Source organism: Notolepis coatsorum (assembly GCF_963971535.1).
Source record: "Notolepis coatsorum genome assembly, chromosome: 17".
In the NCBI taxonomy this organism is placed as follows: domain Eukaryota; kingdom Metazoa; phylum Chordata; class Actinopteri; order Aulopiformes; family Paralepididae; genus Notolepis; species Notolepis coatsorum.
In genome coordinates this window covers 12,482,883-12,490,963 of record NC_140181.1, presented here as the reverse complement: position 1 = coordinate 12,490,963, position 8,081 = coordinate 12,482,883, and the positions used below count along the sequence as shown (strand labels likewise).

General features: G+C 41.2%; 1 long non-coding RNA gene across 1 annotated transcript; it reads left to right on the top strand.

Moving 5' to 3' along the window:
- Window positions 1-843: 843 nt before the first annotated feature.
- On the top strand, window positions 844-5,416 carry LOC311243792. The gene is made up of 3 exons (XR_014620677.1): window positions 844-973; window positions 2,998-3,165; window positions 4,451-5,416. It is a non-coding gene; the product is annotated as an uncharacterized lncRNA (long non-coding RNA).
- Window positions 5,417-8,081: the final 2,665 nt, after the last annotated feature.

The following is an 8,081-nucleotide window of genomic DNA, read 5'->3' as shown; positions in this document are numbered from 1 at the left end:
GGCAATTAGGCACTGTCTTTAGTCTGTGCCCAAGCGAGGGGACATTAAATGCGCATTCGCGGGAGCGCGCGTGCACGTGGTGCGTGTCACCCCAGATGATTATTTCAATAACGCACAACTTATACATGTGTACATTACACAACACTTTACTGCCTCTTTGCACTCTGGTTAGATGCTAAACTGCATTTTGTTACACATTACATTAAAAGTACGTACTATAACATAACAAAAAATATTATACAACTACAATACGGCAACAGTTATTGAGTATATACAAGGGCAGGACATAAGAACAGGTAAAGACTGCATTCAGTCTCATTCAGGAGATAGTAGGCTATAGATGTATGTAATGTAAATGTCATGTATGTTGTGTTTGTCATAAATGTCTATATGAATTGAAAATGGGGGACCCTGATGGAAACAAGACAAACGTCTTTCTCAGGTCTGCATCCCCTTAACAATTGTATGTATTGAGCCGTACTGTATTGTACCCATTCTGCAATCTGTTAAATAAAGTTTTCATTCATTCATTCATAGAAAGACTGTTGGATCATTACATCCTCCAATGGCATATTTACATTGTTCAAGGCTCAAGAAAAACATCACATCGTAAAACATCACATCTTTAACCAGACAGACAGAGGGGGTACTAAGAGAGAAGTAAAGAAAATAATATAATTTTCTTTAGTGCCACAATCTTTAGTGGAGTTCAGCTGCGACTCGACCATGACAAATGTACTCCAAAGATCGCCAGAAGGGGGCATTGTTGTAACTCTGTGTAGATCATTCATTCCCTTCAAGATTTTAAGTTTCATTTCAACACTGAGCTGGAATGAAACGAAACTGAAATGAGCTCACGTTACAGAAGGGTAGCCTGGCTGCCCTATAAAAGCGTTTGGTTTGAATGGCAGTTTTTCAATGACAACCTGCAGACTGTAAACCATCGTCTCTCGATTCCTACATCATGAATAAGGTATTATTCTTTATGTTTGCTATTTCGTTTACTCAAGTCGGAGGCTATATTGTTCAAATAATATTCATATTATTTGATGAATAGTATTTTCTGTTGTATATAGACCAATTAATTTAAAATGCTGACATAAAATGTACACCTAGTTAACATATTTATTATATGACATTTGTTTGCATGATCTGGCTGGATTACATTTTTCAAAGTTGACTGGCTAGAAAGAGGGAGACTCACGTTAACTAACCTTACTGTCATGCACTTGTCCTAATAAACTAACCTACACTGTAGCACTCAACACTTTGATGAACATTGTTACTCAGCTGATAGAGTTGTATCCTTCCTGGTGATGACTTGTCGTACAGAACTTGTAAGTCGCTTTGGATCAAAGCGTTAGCTAAATTACTGAATGTAAATGTAAAATGAGCGGCGACCTGCACGCACTGTCAAGCTTTCTTGCCTGAATCTGTATATTTTAATTGTAATAAATAGAAACACTGCTGGCAGGAGAATCCTATCAGGGGCGCTGCTTTCATCATTCTAAAATGCATTCTAAAGTCTCTAATTATAATGAGATAATAATAACGGGTTGATTGATTGATTGATTGATTGATTGAAAACTTTATTAACAGATTGCAGAATCGGTACAGTACAGTACAGCTCAATACAATTGTTAAGGGGATGCAGACCAGATTTACATTCATTCATACATTGTTCAAGGCTCAAGAAAAACATCACATCGTAAAACATCACATCTTTAACCAGACAGACAGAGGGGGTACTAAGAGAGAAGTAAAGAAAATAATATAATTTTCTTTAGTGCCACAATCTTTAGTGGAGTTCAGCTGCGACTCCATGACAAATGTACTCCAAAGATCGCCAGAAGGGGGCATTGTTGTAACTCTGTGTAGATCATTCATTCCCTTCAAGATTTTAAGTTTGTACAATGATGAATTGAAAATGGGGGACCCTGGTGGAAACAAGACGAAAGTCTTTCTCTGGTCTGCATCCCCTTAACAATTGTGTGTATTGAGCTGTACTGTATTGTACCCATTCTGCAATCTGTTAATAAAGTTTTCAATCAATCAATCAAGAGAAAGACTTTCGTCTTGTTTACATCAGGGTCCTTATAATATTTTATTATTATTATTATTATTATTATCATTATTATTATTATTATTATTATAAAAAACAGCTGTGATGCGGTATTCAGCTTAACTCTGCGGTGGGCGTGATGTAACAGCGATACCGCGGTAATGCGGTAACCGCGGCAGCAGGCTGCGCACGCCCTTGGTGTGTTTGTTGATGGTGGCAAGCGCGAACTGCGGTCAAGTGAGCACTGGGGGTGCTGGAGACATGATCCAATATACTTTTATACGACTGAGTCTCCTGAACACGGAGAGACCAATCCCAAGTCGATCTGCACTTTCTCGGCCGCGCTATAGTAACTTTTTCGCACCTACTCCCCATCTCTGCATGCGCAGATTGATAAACCTAGATCTCTCTGGACAATCCAGAGGCTCTGACCGTGGGCAATCTGCACATATGCAGAGTTGGGGAGTAGGTGCGAAAAAGTGACTATAGCTCAGCCGAGAAAGTGCCAATGGACTTGGGATTGGTCTCTCCGTGCCAAAGTAACCAAATGTCAGCCCCTGTCCAAGAGAAAGGTTATGAGAAGCTAAAGCCCTTGCGTTTTACACACCGAGAATTGCCTCGTATATCACGGCTGACTGATATAGGCAAAGTTTGTAGCAGGCACGAAATAGATGCGATTACATTTACATTTAGTGTTTAGTGTAAAAGAAACATTTAGCGACTTGCAAGTTCTGTATAACAGGTCAGACGGGAAGGGTTCAACTCTGGCAGCTAAGTAACAATGTTCATCAAACCGTTGAACTTGGGTGCTACAGTCTTGTGTGCATAGTAGTAAAGATATTACTTAGCATAGTCATTTAGGCAAGGTAGTAATTTCAGATATTGATTGAAGATTAAGGTGCATGTGGTCAAGTCTAATGACTGTTGTTGTACAGACTCGGCCCAGCAGCGGTAAAGGTCTAACCCCGTACCAAGGGGAGGGGAGGTGTTTTGGTGAATACGAGTGTTCTCAGTGCCACCGGACATGGATGAGTGGGAACTCTTGGGCTGACATGGGACAAGAGTGTCAAGACTGCTGCATCAATATTTACCCTCACAAGCAGGTAATGACTTGGCATGCAGGGTCAGTGTTCACCCTATATGCCCTGCCTGCTTTTGTTGTTGGCTTTCGACTTCTGGAATAGATTTAATTTTGTGGCAAAGGTAGTGGTACTAAGAGACTTCTTTGAAAGTAGGAATATTCCCAAACCAAATAAATAATGCATCTGCTGTGTAATGTGTTTGCACAAAACTGCTTTACTCATTGGACCTCATTCTCGAATATTTTCTTAAGTGTCTTCTTAAATATCTTTCTTACGAACTAAGAAAGATCCCTGCCGGATTCATGAATGTGTGGAAATGTGTTCTTAAAACAGCCAAAGTGTTCTCAGCTGCGCTCCCCGAATGAGGAATGTGACTAAATTGAACGTGCGTTCTCGCACACCTGAATTTGCAAACATAAACACCCCGCCAGCTAAGGGCTTGCAACTGCAGGACTGTGTGCACACAGAATCCACAGGCAACGCGAAAGCAATTTGAGATGGATACAAATTTGATTAAAATCAAATGTATTGATATACAGCATTAGTAAAGTACAAGGAAAATAAGTTTGTCATCCGACCAGAGTGCAAATCTAACAGTACTCTTGAGTGATTGATTGATTGATTGATTGAAAACTTTATTAACAGATTGCAGAATGGGTACAATACAGTACGGCTCAATACACACAATTGTTAAGGGGATGCAGACCAGAGAAAGACTTTCGTCTTGTTTACATCAGGGTCCCCCATTTTCAATTCATCAGGACATATATGACATACATGACATACAGATAGACAGTACTGCTACATCTATACATTTATGACATATCAGATTTGCAAATACAGTACTGTTTGTGATACAAAAAGGGTCAAGAAAAGGGAGTATATACATTTGACGTAGAAACTGTACATTGGAGGAGGTTGGGTGGGGTTGTGTGGGGGGGGGTTGGGTACATTGGGATATTGACAACCATACTGGGTAATTTACATTAGAGGTGGTTGGGGGGGGGGGCACACTGTATAAACAAGCAAAACTGTACATTGGGGGGGGGGGGGGGGACACTGTACAAACAAGCAAAATTGTACATTGGAATATTGACAAAACCATACTAGGTAAATTACTGTACATTGGAGGGGGTTGGGTTAGGACATTTACAGGGGCCAGTTTTCGAATTGCAGTCTCCCGTAGGTGTCCCTTGAGAGAGGAATCCTTTACCCTGTACTTCTCCTGGAGCTTCATGTTTCCTGTATGCGGTGTGTGTGATAATTATAATAACAATAACTACAAACAATGTGTGTCCTCATTTAGAGCCCTCTGGAGAAACCTGACGGACTGGACCAGTCAGACCCGGAGAAAGAACATCTCCGGCACTTGTGTGAAAAATGCAAAACCCTTGGTGGCAACTGCCGTCGGGGTCAGGGGCGAGGGCGAGGGCGACGATACTAACTCTCGATCTTAACTCTCTTACTTGTGTGATTCGTATTGGTGCCCCCCCCCCCCACCTTCCTAGAAGTTATTCATGAGTTAAGAGTTTTGGACACTGAACATAATTATTATATTTGTATAGCTTCTTTCTAGGTTTCTTTCTTTCCTATTTATTGTTTTAGATAACGTTCAGCCACTAGATGTTGAGCACCAGCATGTAATTTATCCAATCGGGTGCATTCCACATGGGGGAAATGGGAAGTAGGGAGGGGATACATGCAACAACATGTAAACAACATTTTCGATCCACAAACATTTCTTAGATGATAAATTAATCAATTACATACCATTTGTATCTATAGCACCTTTCATTTGTTTTGTTTGATGGCTGTTTTATGTTTGTTAGGAAAAGGAAAAAGACCAATAGTAATATGTTTAAAAAACGTTGAGGTTCTTTGGGGTATTTCGTGATACTTTGTGGTATTTTAGGGTATACTTTGGGGTATTTTGGGGTATTTTCTGGTACTTTGGGGTGATTAGTAGAACCCGGAAGAAACTGTACATAGGAACAGCAGCATGTTAACCAATGTGTAAATATTACCACTACCTGTAAACCAAGTGTAAACAGTACACACACCAATCATTCGCTTATATGCAAAGAGGCCAACTAATAAACAGTAATCCCATACAGAAAATTATTATAAGAAGGATTTGCCTTGAGATGGAAATCTGGATAAATAAACTACATTTGTGAAGAAGTAATGAGACGGGACAATACTATTAATTATTACTGTTGGGAGTCAAGAGGGCAGCCTGTCCAATAAAACAATAAAAAAAAGTTTGTTTTGAGATGCAGTTTTTCAATGACTCAGGTGGACCTTGATTGATTGATTGAATTGATTGAAAACTTTATGAACAGATTGCAGAATGGGTACAATACAGTACAGCTCAATACACACAACTGTTAAGGGGATGCAGACCAGAAAAAGATTTTCGTCTTGTTTACATCAGGGTCCCCCATTTTCAATTCATCATAACATTTATGAATGAATGAAAACTTTATTTAACAGATTGCAGAATGGGTACAATACAGTATGGCTCAATACACACAATTGTTAAGGGGATGCAGACCAGAGAAAGACGTTTGTCTGGTTTACATCAGGGTCCCCCATTTTCAATTCATAGTGACATTTATGACATCACAACATTCATTACATTTATGGCATAGGGACATACATGACATACAGGTATATATAGTACTGTTACATTTATGACATACACACGACATACAGATAAACAGTACTGTTACATCCAGACATTTATGACATACAAATATACAGTACTGTTCAAGAGACAGAGTTTCTAAAAGAGAGTATATACATTTGAGGGGGAAGAAACTACATGGGGGGGAGGGGTTGGACATTTACAGGGGCCAGTTTCGAATTGCAGCCTCCCGTAGGTGCTCTTTGAGAGCGGTTTTGAATGTGGGTAGGGATTCACATTATTTTACAGCTGAGGGTAGTGCGTTCCACATTGATGTGGCATAATTGCGAAACGTGTTTAGTCCCTTGTTTCAGCCGAATCTGGGTTGAACAACATGATTTGTGGAACTCCCTCTGGTGTTGTGGTCATGGTATTCACTAACCTTTGGGAAGTATTTCGACATGGGTACCTTAGTGGTGTAGTGTATCTTGTAGACCAGGCCCATTGCAAGTTGCTGTACTCTGTCGTCTACTCTAAGCCATCCTAGGTTGTCAAAGTGGGCAGGGGTGAGGTGGGTTTTAGGAGTGAGGTTAAGCAGTAGTCTGACCAGTTTGTTTTGTGATGTTTGTAATCTTGTTTTTAGTGCCTTTGAGGTGCTTTGGTACCATGAGGTGCAAGCATAGTCGTAGTACCCTTGAATGAGTGCTCCTGCCAGAGTCTTCAGGGTATTCTTGTTTACCAGAGAGGAGATCCGGTACAAGAATCTTGTTCGTTGGTTGACTTTTTTGATTACATTGGTTGCCATTTTGTCACAGGAAAGATTTGCCTCCAGGATGGAACCCACCCAGGTATGTAACTTCATCTTTCCTTGTGACAATATTGTCACCCACTGTAACAGCCGTTGGTTTTGATTGAATGATTGATTGAAAACTTTATTAACAGATTGCAGAATGGGTACAATACAGTACGGCTCAATACACACATAATTGTTAAGAGGATGCAGACCACATCAGGGTCCCCCATTTTCAATTCATATATACAGATATCATGACATACAGGTACATACAGTACTGTTACATTTGTGACATACAAGATATGCAAATATACAGTACTGTTAAACAGAGATCCTAACAGAAAATATATACATACAGGGCGACTGAGTGGGCAAAGTGATCGCCACTAACGCAGGAGATGCTGGTATCGAGCCCAGCTCTCTGCATTGCTACCGGCTTGGCCAGTCGTCATACTAACACAATTGGCAGTGTTAGAGGGTGGGAAAGCCGGTGGGTGGGGATTGGACGTTGTGGACAGCGACTCCTACAGGTCGGTTGGTGCGCCTGTACAGCAGAATCAGGAAGCAACGGGGGCAGCGTGAGCCTCCCACGCGTTACTCCTCGCCACTGAGAGATCGCGCTGTTCAGGTGAAAAGATGCAACAGGCTGCCTCCTCGTGTACCGGAGGGGACACGTGATGCAAGGCTTGGTCCTCACTGCAGCCGACCAGTGGGAGGCATAGTCTAGCAACGTTCGAGACAGGGGAGGGAAGAATTGAAGGGAGAATTGGCGAGGCAAAATTGGGATGGGAGAAAAATAGAAAATAAGGAGGAAAAGTGGATACATATTTTTTTATATATATATACATACGAGGGGGAGGAAACTACATTTGGAGGGGGGGGGGGGGGGGCGGTACATGACATACATGACTTACAGGTATACAGTACTGTTACATTTGTGACATACAAGATATGCAAATATACAGTACAGTTAAACAGAGATCCTAACAGAAAATATATACATCAGAGGGGGAGGAAACTGTACATTGGGGGGGGGGGGGGGGTTGGACATTTACGGGGGCCAGTTTCGAGTTGAAGCCTGTTACCCGTAGGTGCTCTATCACATCAATGCACTAACTACTACCGCCGTGCATCGCTATACTGCTACCATATCAATCGACATCACATCAATATAAATAACGTATTGTTTTCATCTCTATATATCGTAACGCGCTATTCATATCAATCGACATCACATCAATAGTTAGTATATTGATGCACGGCGGTAGTAGTTAGTGCATTGATGTGCTAGTTAGTTAGTATATTGATGCACGGCGGTAGCGAGTTAGTTGATAGTTAGTAGTATATTGATGCAGGTAGGTAGCTGATGTGATGGACTTGTGGAACTGAGAGAAGTTCTGAAAGTTAGGAGCGAGCGTTAGGAGTAACGCGATTGGGCGTTGAGAGAAGCGTCAGTGGCCAATCAGGCCGCGTAAACCGAACGCGGAAGGACAACTGCCTTGGGGAAAGTATTCACGC